Source organism: Hippocampus guttulatus, chromosome 18, assembly GCF_054856545.1.
Source record: "Hippocampus guttulatus isolate MCC_2025c chromosome 18, RoL_Hgut_1.0, whole genome shotgun sequence".
In the NCBI taxonomy this organism is placed as follows: domain Eukaryota; kingdom Metazoa; phylum Chordata; class Actinopteri; order Syngnathiformes; family Syngnathidae; genus Hippocampus; species Hippocampus guttulatus.
Window position 1 is genome coordinate 11,865,020 of NC_141278.1, and position 15,149 is coordinate 11,880,168.

At 46.0% G+C, this 15,149-nt stretch overlaps 1 pseudogene across 1 annotated transcript; it reads left to right on the forward strand.

The window, feature by feature from the left end:
* Positions 1–755: 755 nt before the first annotated feature.
* LOC147191237 (serine/threonine-protein kinase pim-3-like) lies at positions 756–14,922 on the forward strand (annotated as a pseudogene). Its single transcript, XR_015103830.1, has 6 exons — positions 756–951; positions 9,803–9,911; positions 9,994–10,045; positions 10,131–10,493; positions 13,168–13,343; positions 13,510–14,922. The product of XR_015103830.1 is annotated as a serine/threonine-protein kinase pim-3-like (transcript).
* Positions 14,923–15,149: the final 227 nt, after the last annotated feature.

A 15,149-nucleotide genomic window follows, 5' to 3' on the forward strand; every position in this document is an offset into this window, starting at 1 on the left:
TTCTGTATTTAAAACATTTTTGTGACTGTTTTCATTTTGATCACTTTTACATGAGCTCATATTTGAGCTTTTGATCGCGAGCCCCAAGGCTCGAGAATATATATGACCAGCGTTCTCCACAGCACCCATCTCAACAAGCTGACATTCTACTTCTCAGAAAACACGACTGGAAGAGCGCCTTCGCCCAAAAAATTGGCCAAAGATTTCAAGTAAAGTGTAGACTTTGTAAATCCGTTCCAGGTGAGAGGTTAACATTTTGAGGTTCTTTACAGTGCAGAGGTTTGAGCCTCTGCACTGTTCAAGCCTCTGTCGGGGTTCAATCCGAGCTCCGGCCTTCCTATGTTCTCCCCGTGCCTGCGTGGGTTTTCTCCGGGTACTCCGGTTTCCACCCACATTGCAAAAACATGCACGGCAGGCTGATTGAACACCCGAAATTGTCCCGAGGTGTGAGTGTAAACGTGGCTGGCAAAACAGACAGTTCCGGGTTGAGTGAACGCTGGCGCGTTTTGGCTGCCGCTGCTCTCCCGCAAACTTTTGTGTTTTACGGTGTTTTTACAGTGTTTTTACGCTCGATATTTTTACTGTTTCGCACGGAATCACTATCATCATCTCATAGTCATTCCACTCCAGCCCCCATCCACGCCTGCTTCGCACTCTCAACCATCTTCGACTGTTTTCGTCCCGGCGTCTCAGCGTCCTACCTGCTCGGCTCTCGGACCAGGCCCCGTGCCATCTCTGCTCTGTTGTGCCCCGTGATGGGGGTCGGCAGGGCCTGCGTCTGGGTTCGACTGTTGTGGATCAACCTGTCGCTCCTCCATCGACCTGTCGAGGGTCTGCTCCAGTACTCGGTGGCTGAGCTCCTTAGGCTCCGCTTCCAATGGCTGGGCCCTCCTCCTGCTCTACACCTGCTCCCGGAAATCGTTCGCTTTCCTTCCCGGAAATACATTCACCGTGGGTCTCGTCGGGGCTTCTGCCTCAACCGATCAGTGGCGGTTCTGGGGGGGGGGCCAACAGGGGCCAGTGCCCCTGTAGCACCGATTCTGGCCCCCCTGTGGCCCCCCCTCCGAGCGCAGATTACGCAGTCGTGCCGAGTCGCCGATGCGAAAGGTGGAACCAAAGTGCGTGATTTAACAGTCTAGACGGACCCTTTAGTGCGCTGCGCCATTTAAAAATGAGCTGTAAAATGAGAAGCAGTCCGCAGAGAAGGAAATTACCACGACACGAGTGCTATTTGCGTGTGTGTGTGTGCATGTGTGTGTGTGTGTGTGTGTGCGCGCGCGCGTGTGTGTGAGTGTGAGTGTGTGCGCGCGTGTGTGTGTGTGTGTGTGTGTAACTTTTTTAGTCTCCCTTTTTATTTTAATTTTATTTAACAGGATCAATATATAAGACATTGCCTTTTAAAATTTGGATAATTATATGCATGAAAAACATCTAGCTTCAGTGTATTTGCAATTTGAATATTCTCAACTTGAATATTCTCAACAGACGTATTGTTACGCTTGCAGACATTTTAGCCCTCCTAATACTGTTCTTTTCTCATCACTGTAATGTTATGACTACAATTTCAAAGTCTGAAGAAATAAAAAGTCAAATAAGATTTCGAATCTGTCTTTTTAGCCCTGGGTTGAATGTGCCCCCCCATCAAAACCCCTGGCCCTAGCCCGGCCCCCTCAGTGAAATTGATCCAGAACCGCCCCTGCAACCGATCCAACAGCATCTCTGCTTAAATGAAACCTGGCAAACTCCCGGGGACTTCTCACAGCTGAACGATTCCACTCCCCCGGGATTTGTTTACATTTCCAAGCCCCGCGATTGTGGTCGCGGAGGAGGTCTCGCGATACTATACCGCGAGAAGTGGAAAGTACTTCCGGTTTCTCTCCCTCCACTTTCCTGCTTTGAATGCCTTGCCTGTCAAATATCCGGATCCATTCCCACGATTATTGCCACAGTGTACCGCTCCCCCAAACCCCACCGTGACTTCTTAAATGAACTGTCTGCTGTCCTCACCCTTCTCTCCTCTCTGTCACCAAATATAATCATCCTGGGAGATTTTAATATACATATGGACAACACTGCTCTTCCTCTCACCATTGACTTCACTTCTTAACTTAGCAGTTTTGGTTTTGATCAATTTGTAGATTTTCCCACACACATCAAAGGTCACACCCTGGATCTGATCTGCTGCTCTGGTCTTTCCCCCTCCAACTGTACTGCTGACGAACTTCCAATAACGGACCACTTCCTTATCTCATTCAACATTACGCTCCAGCTCTCAACTGCCAAATCTCCCCGGACCATCGTTTACCGTAATATTAAAGACATTAACATTGACTCTCTAACTGCACGGCTGCCCACCCTGACTCCGGACATTGATTCCACTCCTGATGATTTGGTTTTCCGATATAACTCTGGTCTCATCAGCATCCTCAATACGCTCGCCCCTGACAAGTCCCGCTCTGTCCTTTTTACTCGGTCTGCCCCTTTGTTCACCCCTCATCTTCGTTCCTTGAAATCCCAAACCCGGCAGCTTGAGAGACTTTATAGGAAAACCGGTCTCACTGCTCACAAGAACATCTATGCAGCTCAACTATCCCTCTACAAGGATTCCATCTCTCAAGCAAAATCACATTACTACTCTGGACTCATCTGCTCCAATGCTGGAAATACAAAGACTCTCTTTTCCCTTTGGAACAGAATCACTCAACCCCCTGACTCCCTACCACCTCACTTTTATTCTCGTGACACCTGCAACGCACTTCTCCTCTTTTTCACCGAAAAAATCAACAAAATCCACCAGCATCTGGGCTCCTCTGTACCTTTCCCATCCTCTGACCTTCTCACCCCTTGCAAACTGTTCTCTTCTTTTGAACTCCCCCATCTCTCTTTAATTTCAGACCTCATCATTAAATCCAAGACTTCCTCCTGTCAGCTCGATCCCCTCCCCACAGTTCTGGTCAAATCCTGCCTACCCTCTCTGCTTGCCTTCATCTCAGCCATTATCCATTCCTCTCTGTCGACTGGAATTGTTCCTATGCTCTTCAAAACTGCAGCTGTCACCCCAATCCTGAAAAAAAACCGGTTCAGATCCCAATGATTTCAATAACCTACGCCCCATTTCCCATCTTCCCTTCATTTCTAAAATTCTTGAGAAAACTGTCGCCTCTCAGCTCCACTCCCACCTCACCGACAATAGTCTTTATGAACAATTCCAGTCCGGCTTCCGTCCCCGTCACAGTTCTGAAACAGCCCTCATAAAACTCACAAACGATCTTCTCATGGCAGCAGACTCCGGCCTAATCTCCATCCTCATCCTCCTTGACCTGAGTGCAGCCTTCGACACAATCTCTCACCCCATCCTCCTCAACAGACTTTCTACCATAGGCATCACCAACACCCCTCTACGTTGGTCCCACTCATATCTCACTGGCCGCTCTCAGTTCATTCAACTTAATTCTTTTATTTCACAATCCCTCCCCGTCTCTTCTGGTGTTCCCCAGGGTTCTGTCCTAGGTCCGCTCCTTTTCATTATCTACCTCCTTCCGCTCGGAAACATTTTCCGCAAATTTGGCTTACACTTTCACTGCTTTGCGGATGACACCCAGCTCTACCTCTCCAGCAAACCCGACGCTTCTCTCCCACCCTCATCCCTCTCTCACTGTCTCTCAGAAATCAAATCTTGGTTCACCCATAATTTCCTCAAGCTAAACAGCAATAAAACAGAACTCCTACACGTCGGTACCAAATCTACTCTAAACAAAGCCGACAGTTTTTCCCTCAAAATTGATAATGCCACTATATCTCCTTCCCCCCAGGTGAAGAATCTGGGTGTCATCCTTGACAGTTCACTATCCTTTCACTCCCACATCAATAAGATTACCCGGTCCGCTCATTTCCACCTTCGCAATATAAACCGCCTCCGTCCCTCACTCACTCCTCACACCACTGCTATCCTTGTTCACAGTCTCGTCACTTCCCGTATCGACTACTGTAACTCACTCCTCTTCGGTGTCCATCAAAAATTCCTCCATAAACTTCAACTTGTTCAGAATTCAGCAGCCCGGATCATCACGAGAACCCCCTCCTTCCATCATATCACCCCCATCCTCCGACAGCTCCACTGGCTTCCTGTCAAATTTAGAATCAACTTCAAATTACTTCTCTATACGTTCAAAGCCATCCATCACCTTGCGCCCCCCTATCTGTCAGATCTTCTTCAAATCTCCATTCCCTCTCGCTCACTCAGGTCCTCATCCTCCCTCCACCTTTTTCTACCCTCTGCCCGTCTAAGTACAATGGGGTGCAGAGCCTTCAGTCGCTCTGCCCCCAAACTCTGGAACTCACTTCCTCCCAACATTCGTAATATTGACTCTCTTTCCATATTCAAAACCCACCTATTCAGACTTGCCTATCCACCTTAAATCTTTCTTTCTTTGTTTATTATTTTATCTGTGTTTTATTATTGCTCTTGGTTGTACAGTGTCCTTGAGTGTTATGAAAGGCGCTTGCAAATGTGATGTATTATTTATTATTAGTGTGAGTGTCAGCGCGGATGGTTGTTCGGCTGTGTGTGCCCTGCGATTGGCAGGCAACCGGTCCCAATCCCAGCTGTCTTCGGGCAGTAGGCAGGGGACACCCTGAACCGGTTGCCAGCGAATCGCAAGGCACACACAGACGAACAACCACCATATAGCCTCTTTAACATGAAATAACTAACAACTAGCTCATGAGGAACTAATTTGCGTTCCTCTATTTCCTTTCTTAGCTCCCACAGGGCCGGGCTTACTTTTCTGCATGTAAAATTGAGTGACTCAATTACAAGTTGTCAGAACCATTCGCTTTCCATGCCCTCCTGCGTCTGGTGGGCTGCTTGAACCTTCGGGAAAGCTCATGGAAACTGGGAGTCAATTCTCTCAAAAATTGCCCAACCTTGTCTGCTCTTCCATTCAGCTCCCTGAAATTGGCTTTGCGTTCCGAGTTGCACTGCAGGTCAATGAGCTCCATTGAAAGCAGCGGGGGGGGGGGGGGGGGGGGGGCATCTTGCACATCAAAACACAAGGGGTCCGCAAAAATTGGAAATGTGGCTCTGTGCATCTTGAAGTCTGCAAATCTGTGATCAAATTCCTCATGTAGCTTCAAAATGACATCAGCAGACTTCTCGCCGCTGAATGGCGTGCTTGCATCCACGAGTGCCTTGCATGCTGGGAAATGGCAGAGGTTTGTCTGAGGTAGCTGAACTTTTTGTGGAGAATTCTCTCACATTATCATAGGGAGCACTGACAAGTTGCCCCTGACCTTGTAACCAGTTGTGCAGTCCATTCAGGTCATGCGTGACACCAAAAATAAAAGTCCATGTGCCATATTGGATCACTTAACACAGGAACATCCACCCCATTCTTCTCCACGGAGGCTTTCACGTCTGCTCTCAACTCAAAAAAAATCTCCTCAACATTGCTGAGCCAACTTACCTCAGGAGAGGACAGCAGGGCCCCATATTTTGAATCCATCTCTTCTAAAAAAAAAAGCACAAAACCTTTTGTGTTTTAAGCCCATGGATCTGATGTGGATGATGCATTCAGGCATTTGCTACAAAGGGCCTGTTGATGGATCAAGCAGTGCAATATTTCCTCCCTCTCATTGATGGCGCTCCATCAGTTGTGATACCAACAAACTCCTTCCGTGAAAAATTCTCAATCGCATCGCACAGCTGATGAAATACAGTATCTCCTGAGCGATATATTTTGTGAGCTGCGTAGTGTCAGTGATGTCTGCGGCCTCACCAAGAACGACTGAATTTCCACATTTTGCTTTCTCACATTGTCTGCACTCCACTGGATGTGTCTCGAGTTGATCTTAAATGTCACTTGACATGTCACAAATGCACTCTGCCACAGTGTTGGCACAAAGGCTGATGTTGTTTCACTGACATTTCTTTTCTGGACGGACAATACTTGCGGCCTGCAACGGGCACTTTTTGACAAATTCACCTTCTGTGAATGGCTTTCCTGCTTTCGCAATCACCTCACTCACCGCAAAGCTCGCTTTGACTGCTGCGTTATTCTCTTTGGTTCCTTTCTTTAAAAAAGTTTTGTTGCTTCAGTAGCCATGTTTTAAGACTGGCAACTGGATTGGCTCTCTCATCTCCCTGGTATTTTGCATGTCTAGTTGTGTCACCACGTTTCAAATGGTCATTCTTATGCACCGCAACTTTCTCTGTGCAAATAAGTGTCGTCAGGGTGCCCTTGTGCTCCACAAAGAAAGATTGAATTTCCCACTTTTCCTGAAATTGTCTGTGCTCATCACTGACCTTTCTCTTCACTGCAAAAAGACATGTTTGGGCTGTGTCATGTAACAGTATATCTTTCCACTCGGTGTCACTGTCATGTTGAAGTTTTAGTTTCCAAGTTTAGTTGACTACAAAGAACATAATTTCCGCTGGTACCAGATCGGCTCAGCTTTCTTAATTTATTGAAGCAGAATCTAAACAATTTTTGAATTGTATTCTGGTTTCCAAAAACGAGAACGCAGCTCAAACTCTTGCTCTTTATTTGGAATTTTCGTTTAAAATTCCCTGGTTCTTCTTTATGTTTGTCTCTCTTTTTACTGTCTATGTATTAATAACTTGTTCGTTTAGTTCTCTGTGATTTGTGATTTGACTTGTTCAATAAAGATTGTTGTTTCATTTTAAAAAAAAGCGATCGGCTCAGGATCCTGCGCCTGCATATGACGTCAAGCACAGGATAGTTAGTGATTGGTTGAAGGTCGTTTAATGTAAAATTAAATTCATGGAAAATGGAATTAATTTTAAAAAATAATTTTTAATGTTTAATTTTTAAATTAATTTTTAAACCATCAAATTAGCGTCCTGTGGCCCCCTGTATTAAATGAAGAACCATTTCTCATCTTTTTGGAAAGGCGGGTTGGAAATATCACTTGTTATTTCAGTATGATTGAATGACTACATGTCACGTAGCAAGGTGGTGGTGGACCCCAAAAAGCAGACAGGAGGGAGGAGCAGGGTGTATTTGAAGAATTGTATTTAAAACAAAGAAAACTAAATCCAAAACACACAAAGTCCAAAGTATCAAACACAACCCATGACTAAAGCTAAAACATAACCATGAACTAAACATGACAGAAACTAAGAGCAAACAGCAACACACATGACAGTAGCAGGAAGCAAACAATGACCCGACACCGAGGGTTCGGGCAGGAGTCCTTTTATACAACTAATTACCAAATGACCAACAGGTGTGCAGCTGCCGGGGGAGTACAGTGCCACCTGTTGGTCCCAAACCGAATCATGACAATGTTGCCAAAATAGTTTGACCAGCATCTTACCCAGAAGGGACATGATCCTGACAGTGTCCCGCCGGGTCTTGACCCTGTGCGTGTCCATCAGCCGGTCGTCATCGTGACGTTGAAGCTCCGCACCGTCCGAACGGCCAAGATGATCTCGTGAGCCGCCTCGTTTGGGCATTGATATAACACAACTTTAGCCCCTCTGACAGTTTAAGGGTATACGGTATTCGTTTCAATGGCAGCAATGTTAAATGGTGGATGCAGAAAGGGAGCCAGTCCACTTCTCGGAGCGAAGTTGGAGTCTTGGAAGTAGGAAAAATGGACAAACATAAGTATGGAACAGCTTTGACAAGATCTGTAATAACTGAAGCAGAGCATTGCATAAACAGTACGGGTGTTTTAATTTGTTGAAATTTATTTCATAGATAAATTGAAAACGTAAGTGTTTTGAAGTTTTTATACTTTTAGATGGTTTTCGAATTTGTGTAAATTTCTGATTATGTTTGATAAGAAACGTTAAAGTGAGAAGACCATGAAAGGGTTAATCAAGTTTTAAGTTGAGTTTTCACTCTACGGTTGCTGCTGTGCCCCCCCAATTAGGAAAACAATTTGAAATCAAAGCCGGAGGAGCGCGGTCAAGTGTTCGCGTGATAGATTTTGGCGCGCGCATTGTACTTCCCCTTCTGCACACGGACAACCGACACCAGTTGGCTTTTTGGTATGGAGAGACGACCAACAAGATTCGCCCTTGACCGGGAGCACCACCAACAATGTGCTGAACCTTCTGACAATGCTCAGGTAAGTCATCGTTTGTCGTCGGAACAATCTGCGAACTGAGCACCGACGGACTTGTAACTCGAGGCAGGCTAGGTGTCCGTTAGCGATGGGCCGGAAACCGATTTTAATTTAAATCTGCTTTATGTCGACACATGAAATCGGATGACCTGGACCGTGTGGATGTGGTTAATGAAGGCAGTGATGGAAGTTTTTCATCAACAAAGGTTTTTTTTCTACACGAAGAAACGATGGCGAACAAAAAAGAGAACGCAGCCATTTAGCAACATTGCGCGTTTGGCCTGCGCTCAGGCGGTTACGGCAAGGCCGCATCGCATCGTATTTATGTGGTTTATATTTCGGCAAAAATAAGACAGAAATTGTAAGTTTACCGACCGCATTAAAATGAGTAGACAAATGAACCAGTGCTATTGCTCAGTCTATTATACTAAACTAGGCTGGTTTAGTCTAGCCAGAAACCATTTTTCTCCAGAAAAATGTTTTATTTTCTTTTATTAGATAACGAATGAATGAATGAATCAATATTTTAGTCTCGTTTCAGTCAGGACAATCATTTTACCTTTAACATTTTTTGTCCGTTAATAATATTGAACATTTCCATATTCATAGGCATATTTCATGAAAGAAAAGTGAATTTAAAGTTGTTTTGAATTGTGCGTATCATATCATTTTAGTTAGAGAGGCAACGTGGGACAGAGTCGCAAACACTGGACTCTGTTATCACTGGTATGTATATTAATATGTTTTTAAAGTCATCCCCTTCCATTTATTCCTTTCTCTCTCTGTCTTTCTGTCTGCTACAGTGTGCATGTCTTTACGTATCAGCATATTTTCTTTTACTTTCATTTCAGTGTAAAAATATGTTTTCTATATCTGGCCTATATATGATAGATAGCGTTAATGCTTGGAATTGATTTGGAAACCTTGAATCAAATGAATCATACTCAAATGTCAGACCTAATGTTGACCAAATGACCCACTTCTAAGTTGCAACAATTATCAGTTACACACCAATTGGTCCCAGTTTTGCCGTCCAGCCTCTGGCACCTTTAACCAGAACCCTTTTTTCGATGGTAACGGCACACAAAAGCGCACACATACGCGGTGTATGTCAAGTTATTTGGGGGGATGTTGCAGCAGCTTGACAAGACGGCTGCCTGTCACCATCCTCACATGTGTTCCGCTCTGATACACATCTGTCTTGTGGATGAAAAGTACCGAACAATAATCAAAGACAGATGTCTTCATCAGAAAGGGAGTTAGTGATATAATGCGATTGATACCGTTTTAATACCGTTAAACCACAACTGATTACAGCTGCTTCTTCGGGGGCAGGGTTCGATTCCGGGTCCAGTCTTCCAATCTGGCGTTTGCCTATTTTTACTCACCCCATTCTTGCGTGGGTTTTCTCCGGGTATTCTGGTTTCCTCCCACATTCCGAAAACATGCATGGCAGGCTAATTCAACACTCTAAATTGTCCCGAAATGGGTGTGAGTGTGAGCGCAAACGGTTGTTCGTCTATATGAGTGCCCTGCAGTTGGCTGGCAACCGGTTCGGGGTGTCCCCCGCCTACTGCCCAAAGACGGCTTGGATTGGGACCGGTTGCCTGCCAATCGCAGGGCACACACAGCCGAACAACCATCCGCGCTTACACTCACACACTCGGGCAGCTAATGTTCACCACACCTTGTCCCCCCCCCGAAACAGTCAAAGTGGAGAAGGAGCCGTTCGAAAAGGTGTACCAGGTGGGCTCCGTGCTGGGGAGCGGAGGATTCGGCACCGTGTACGCCGGCAGCAGGCTCTCTGATGGGGCACCGGTGAGTCGCGGGGGCAGTGGAGGAATTGGGAATTTCCCTTTTGTGCGACTTATTTCAAAATGTTTTCTTTGTGGGTTTTTGGGTGGCTGTAAAACACGTCGCGAAGGAAAGGGTGACCAAGTGGGGCTCAATTGTAAGTGTTGGTTTTGATGCAATGGAGGGTTGGGCTGCGTGTCATCCCCGCACTCATCATGGATTCCTTCTCTTTCGGGTCTCAGAATGGAAGTGTGGTCCCGCTCAAGATCCTCCTGCTGAAGAAGGTCAGCTCGTCCTTTGGCGGAGTTATCAAATTGCTGGACTATTACGAGCGCGCCGACGGCTGGCTCCTGGTTATGGAGAGACCGGAGCTCGTCAAGGACCTGTTCGATTTCATAACCGAGAAGGGCGCCCTGGACGAGGACGCGGCGCGGGGCTTCTTCCGCCAAGTCCTGGAGGCGGTGCGGCACTGCTGCAGTTGCGGGGTGCTACACCGGGACACAAGGACGAGAACCTGCTCGTGGATCTCCGCACCGGGGAGCTCAAGCTTATCGACTTCGGTTCTGGGGCGATTCTCAAGGACACTGTATACACCGACTTCGACGGTAAGATGCTGCGTTGTTTTGGTGATTTCTGGCCCGGGCTTGCTTAGCGTTCATTGCCCTTGTTGCACTCATCGGTGCTATTTTCAGTCGCGGAGGCGTTCACCAGCCAGTGACGCAGTGGTGTTTTTTTTCTTTTGGGGTGTTGGAGGGTTCCTCTTTTCATTAAATGCTGTAAATTTAATATACCGTATTTTCCGCACTACATGGTGCACCAAAAAGTCTTCATTTTTCTTCAAAGCTCGCCGAGCGCCTTAAAATCCGGTGCGTCTTTTGTATGGTCATTACGGTAATACGTCGACTCCAAGATGGCTCCTTCCTGGAGACAATGTTATAACTTGCTGTTGGTTCAGTGAACTGTGTCGCTGCTTTATTAAATAAGTTTGTGTTGCAGCTCCGAAAAAAGGAGAGCTGTGGTGTTAGTTTTTGAAAACAGTCTCAACAAATACAGGTACGTCTTCGTCTGTCTCCGTGCCTTCTTCCGTGAGACTCAAGAGATGTTCAAGACCGCCTCTGAAAAAACGTAAACCAACGATTACTTCAATGAAACTACAAAAATGGAAAATAATACATCAAAACTGAAAAGCAAGCGAGGATATTACAAAATAAATTCTATTGCCCCCCCTACATAATTTATATTGTGATTTCATCATCTGTGAATACACAACAAAGGAATAAATAACTACGACTGACATCTTGTTGTGTTATTTTGACTTCAAGATGGCGCCGCGAGAGTGGATGCCTTTCCAGCAGCTCCTATTTTGTTCTTCTACTTCTTCCTCATAACCTTGCTGCTGTGAAGTGGGAATTTCTCCATTGTGAGACTATTAAAGGTTTTCTTATCTTATCTGATCGTAATGTTGGAGCGACGATAAAGGAAATGCCAATGCGTTATTCGGAGGCGGTCATGAACGCCTCTCGAGTTGACCGGAAGAAAAGAAGGGAAGGAGACGGACATAGACAAAAATGAGAGCTGTGGTTGTGGTTTTATTTTTTTAAACGCAGACTTTATTAATGGTTTTCACAGTCTGAGCAAGTACAGGTACTGTACGTCTTTGTCCGTCGACGTGCTTTCTTCCCTTCCACTCGAGAGGCGTTCAGGGCCGCCTTCGAAAAACGTAAATTAATTCTTACTTCAATGAAACCACGAAGAAAATCAAGCGAGGAAATCACAAAATAAATTCTGCAGGGGGATATAGAATTTATTTTGTGATTTCCTCACTTGATTTTCTGTTTTGATGCATTATTTTCAATTTTCATAGTTTCATATAATTACAGCAAGAGTTAATTGACATTTTTCAGACGCGGTCTTGAACGCCTCTCGAGTTGAATGGAAGGAGCGTAGCACCGTCTAGTGGAGGCATTGTAGATTGCGCCTTTTAACACGAAGCGTCTAATGTATGAAAAAAAAATTACAAAATAGCCATTCATTGAAGGTGCGCCTCATAGTCCAGTGCGTCTTTTCGTGCGGAAATTACAGTTTGTATTTGGTCTTGATTGACGCGTGAATCACATGAGAATCGAACGGCATTCTTTTTTTTTTTTTTTTTTTTGCTGGGGGGGACACTTTCCTCGTCATTGTTTCCATTTCAAATTGAGTCGTTGGCGCTTGTGACCAATCCATGCCGCGTGATTCACGTGGATCCATACTGCACCGGAATCGAACAGTGTGAGTCACAGTCGGGTAGTCCAGTGCCACGTAACGCGTTTGTTGTGAAACCCGAGCCGTGGCGTCACATGATGGGATCACGTTTCCTGCTTTGTTGTCGTGATGGCGATATGAAGCCCCGTGAATGTATTGAGTCTTTTGGGCCAATTGCTTCGCCAAACGGCTGATCAGTCGAGGCCTCATTTAATAGCTCCTTTAGTAGTGCTGACATCTGCTGGTCATTTGATGTAACGCAGATGTGATGTGGTTAACAGGCAACAAACCAGTAAATCTGTGCACAAAATAATGGAAGTTTGTCCATTAAATATTGTCCGTATATTTGTCAGTTGTATGTTCAGTTACTTGACGTGCTTGTGTAATGGGACACACATTGGATAGAGGGAATGGTGTATTTTATTGATTTTTGTTCAGGAATAAAATCATTTTGACTGTGTTGGGGCTCAGTCGATTCCTTTTTTTGGATATGATTTCCCCTGCCTTTGAGAAAACCCTCTCGCAGTGTTGGGAGATATCTGTTCGAAATGCTCCCAAACTAGTGAAGTCCTTCGCTTTTTGGGTGGCTCCGCCTCCATTCTCAAGCAGTCGAAGTAGCGCAGCAATGATCCAAGACTCACGTCAGACGGTCACTCTTCCTGGGTTTTCCGCGCCTATTCATGGAGCGCGAATCACGATGTGAGTCAGTCACGTGATCGCTGAAAACGGGGCCTCGTTTGCCTTCGGTCACGTGATATGAGGAAAAAACGAGACGGGCCTCGATGTGGGCTCCATTTAACCACGCCCCCTTTGTGCGGATCATGACTCGCGACTCCAGTTCCATTTGTAACATCACTACTCTGTTGTGGTGGGGGAGGAGGAGGGGGGTGGGGTCGCCAGTTTGTTGTGGTTGTACAGGGAGCTTCTTTATTTGTTGTGCATGACCCACAAACACCAAACATGTTTTGTTTTGTTTTGTTTTTTGTGTGTGTACCCTCCATACTCACTGCTCCCCCACCCTTTTGGTGTTTTTAGGCACTCGTGTGTACAGTCCGCCAGAGTGCATCCGCTTCCACAGATATCACGGACGCTCGGCCACGGTGTGGTCGCTCGGCGTGCTGCTTTACGACATGGTGTGCGGAGATATCCCCTTCAAGTGGGACGAGCAGATCCTTCGGGGAGAGTGTACTTCAGGAGGAGGCTGTCGGCTGGTGAGTGGGTGACGGGCTGAAAGGGCGCACGCAAAGATTGACTTTGTCGCCGCCGAGCTGCACTAATGGGATCTGGAATGAACCGGTGTGAAAGGACTGAAACGAAGTGAAACTGTGGCCCATCCCTTTGCAGTTGTCACCCTAATGCCATCTCTTGATTCAACAGAGTGCCAGCAGCTGATTAAATGGTGCCTGGCCTTGCAGCCCTCCGACCGGCCCACACTGGAGCAGATCTGCGACCACCCCTGGATGAGGGTGTAGGCCGAGGTGCCTGAGTCCAATCCCGAGGAGCCGGCCGCCGGTGACATCCGCCTGCGGACCATCGCCACGGATTCGTCGTCGAGCACAACCTCCAGCAAGGAGAGCCTCTGAGGAGCGGTCTGAAAGACTCGCTGGGGGCAATGAGGAGGGGGCAAGGCCAGGCCGCAAGGAGTTAATGGACTCTCGTATGGTCGCCTGTGGCCGAGCTTGGCTGATCAATGGCCAACAACTGCTCCTTTTTTTCCATTCAGTTAGCATAATACAAGCTGTTTCCGAAAGGGGAACATGTTGCTGTTTGGGTGCAACTGTTTGTTGTTACTTCTCTTAAAGACCAAGTGTGAAGTAAATTTGGCCAACCATGTTCTGGAGTAATATCAATGGCTGTAAAATTATAAGCATATTTCTGTTTTTTTTTTTAACGCAACCCTTCCAGATTCTTTGTTTAACCCTTGACAACGAAAATGCTTTTCTTGGGCAATCTTCGGAAATGTATTGTGATATATTGTTCGCAATCGACAGAAAAGTTGTACCAGTGGCCGAAGGATAGCAGGGCACTTAAATGGACATCTTTTATTCGCACGAAGCGAATGAATTTCACGCCATCATCGACGAGTGTTCTCTGCCATCGCCACTTCAAAGATGACTGCTTTCTCAACCGGTCTGCTTATGATTGTCACGTTACGCACAAAGCGGGAAAGGAACCGCTTTGTATGTAACAGAAAAACGAGAATAAGTGGATCCCCGAAATAGCAGACACTGACAAGGACTTTGTCACAAAATAATATTTATTATAAACAAAAACTGTCTCGCTGAAAACAGAAAACGCTGGTAAATAACGAGAACCAGGAAATGATATAAACGCGACAACGAAAAGCGCTTGCAAAAAACGGCAAGGAAAATGATGAGGCAAATACTGGAATACGCAGGCACTTTGAATATTAACAAGGAGACGTCAAAAAATGTAACAATCAGCAATAGTATACGAGTAGCGCTTTCAAATACATGGGCAACAGCAGTGGCACGGCATGGAATACTCCGGAAAGGAGTCGACCGCCGGAGCGCCGAGATATAGCAGGTGTAATCAAAGACAAATAGGCAGCAGGTGTGCAGACAGCAGAAATGAACGCCTGCCACCTGCTGCCAAATAGGGAACATGACAATGATCAAGGATTTGCAAAAACGTAAGCGTGATTTTTGGACAGAATAATGATGATTTTGTCAAAGCATAGCTGCCAACAGACCAGACCGGACAAGTCAACCGTTATTGCCGAGCACCAGACTAGATTCCTCAGGAAATAAACAAATTACATTCCCTGTATTCAGTTGTCCTCATTTGTTTATTTTTATGGCAGTATTTTGTTATGATAGACACCATGTCCACATTAACCACTCTAAAACCAGTCCACATCACAGTTCTGGAACATTTCTCTGTGAAACACGAAGCCCTTTGAATACAGCTGACTCTTCTGGTGGTGGAAAATGTGCCCTGATACAAGACGTATCCGCCAACACGGTTGTCCTGACCAAGAAATTTCCAGCACCAGC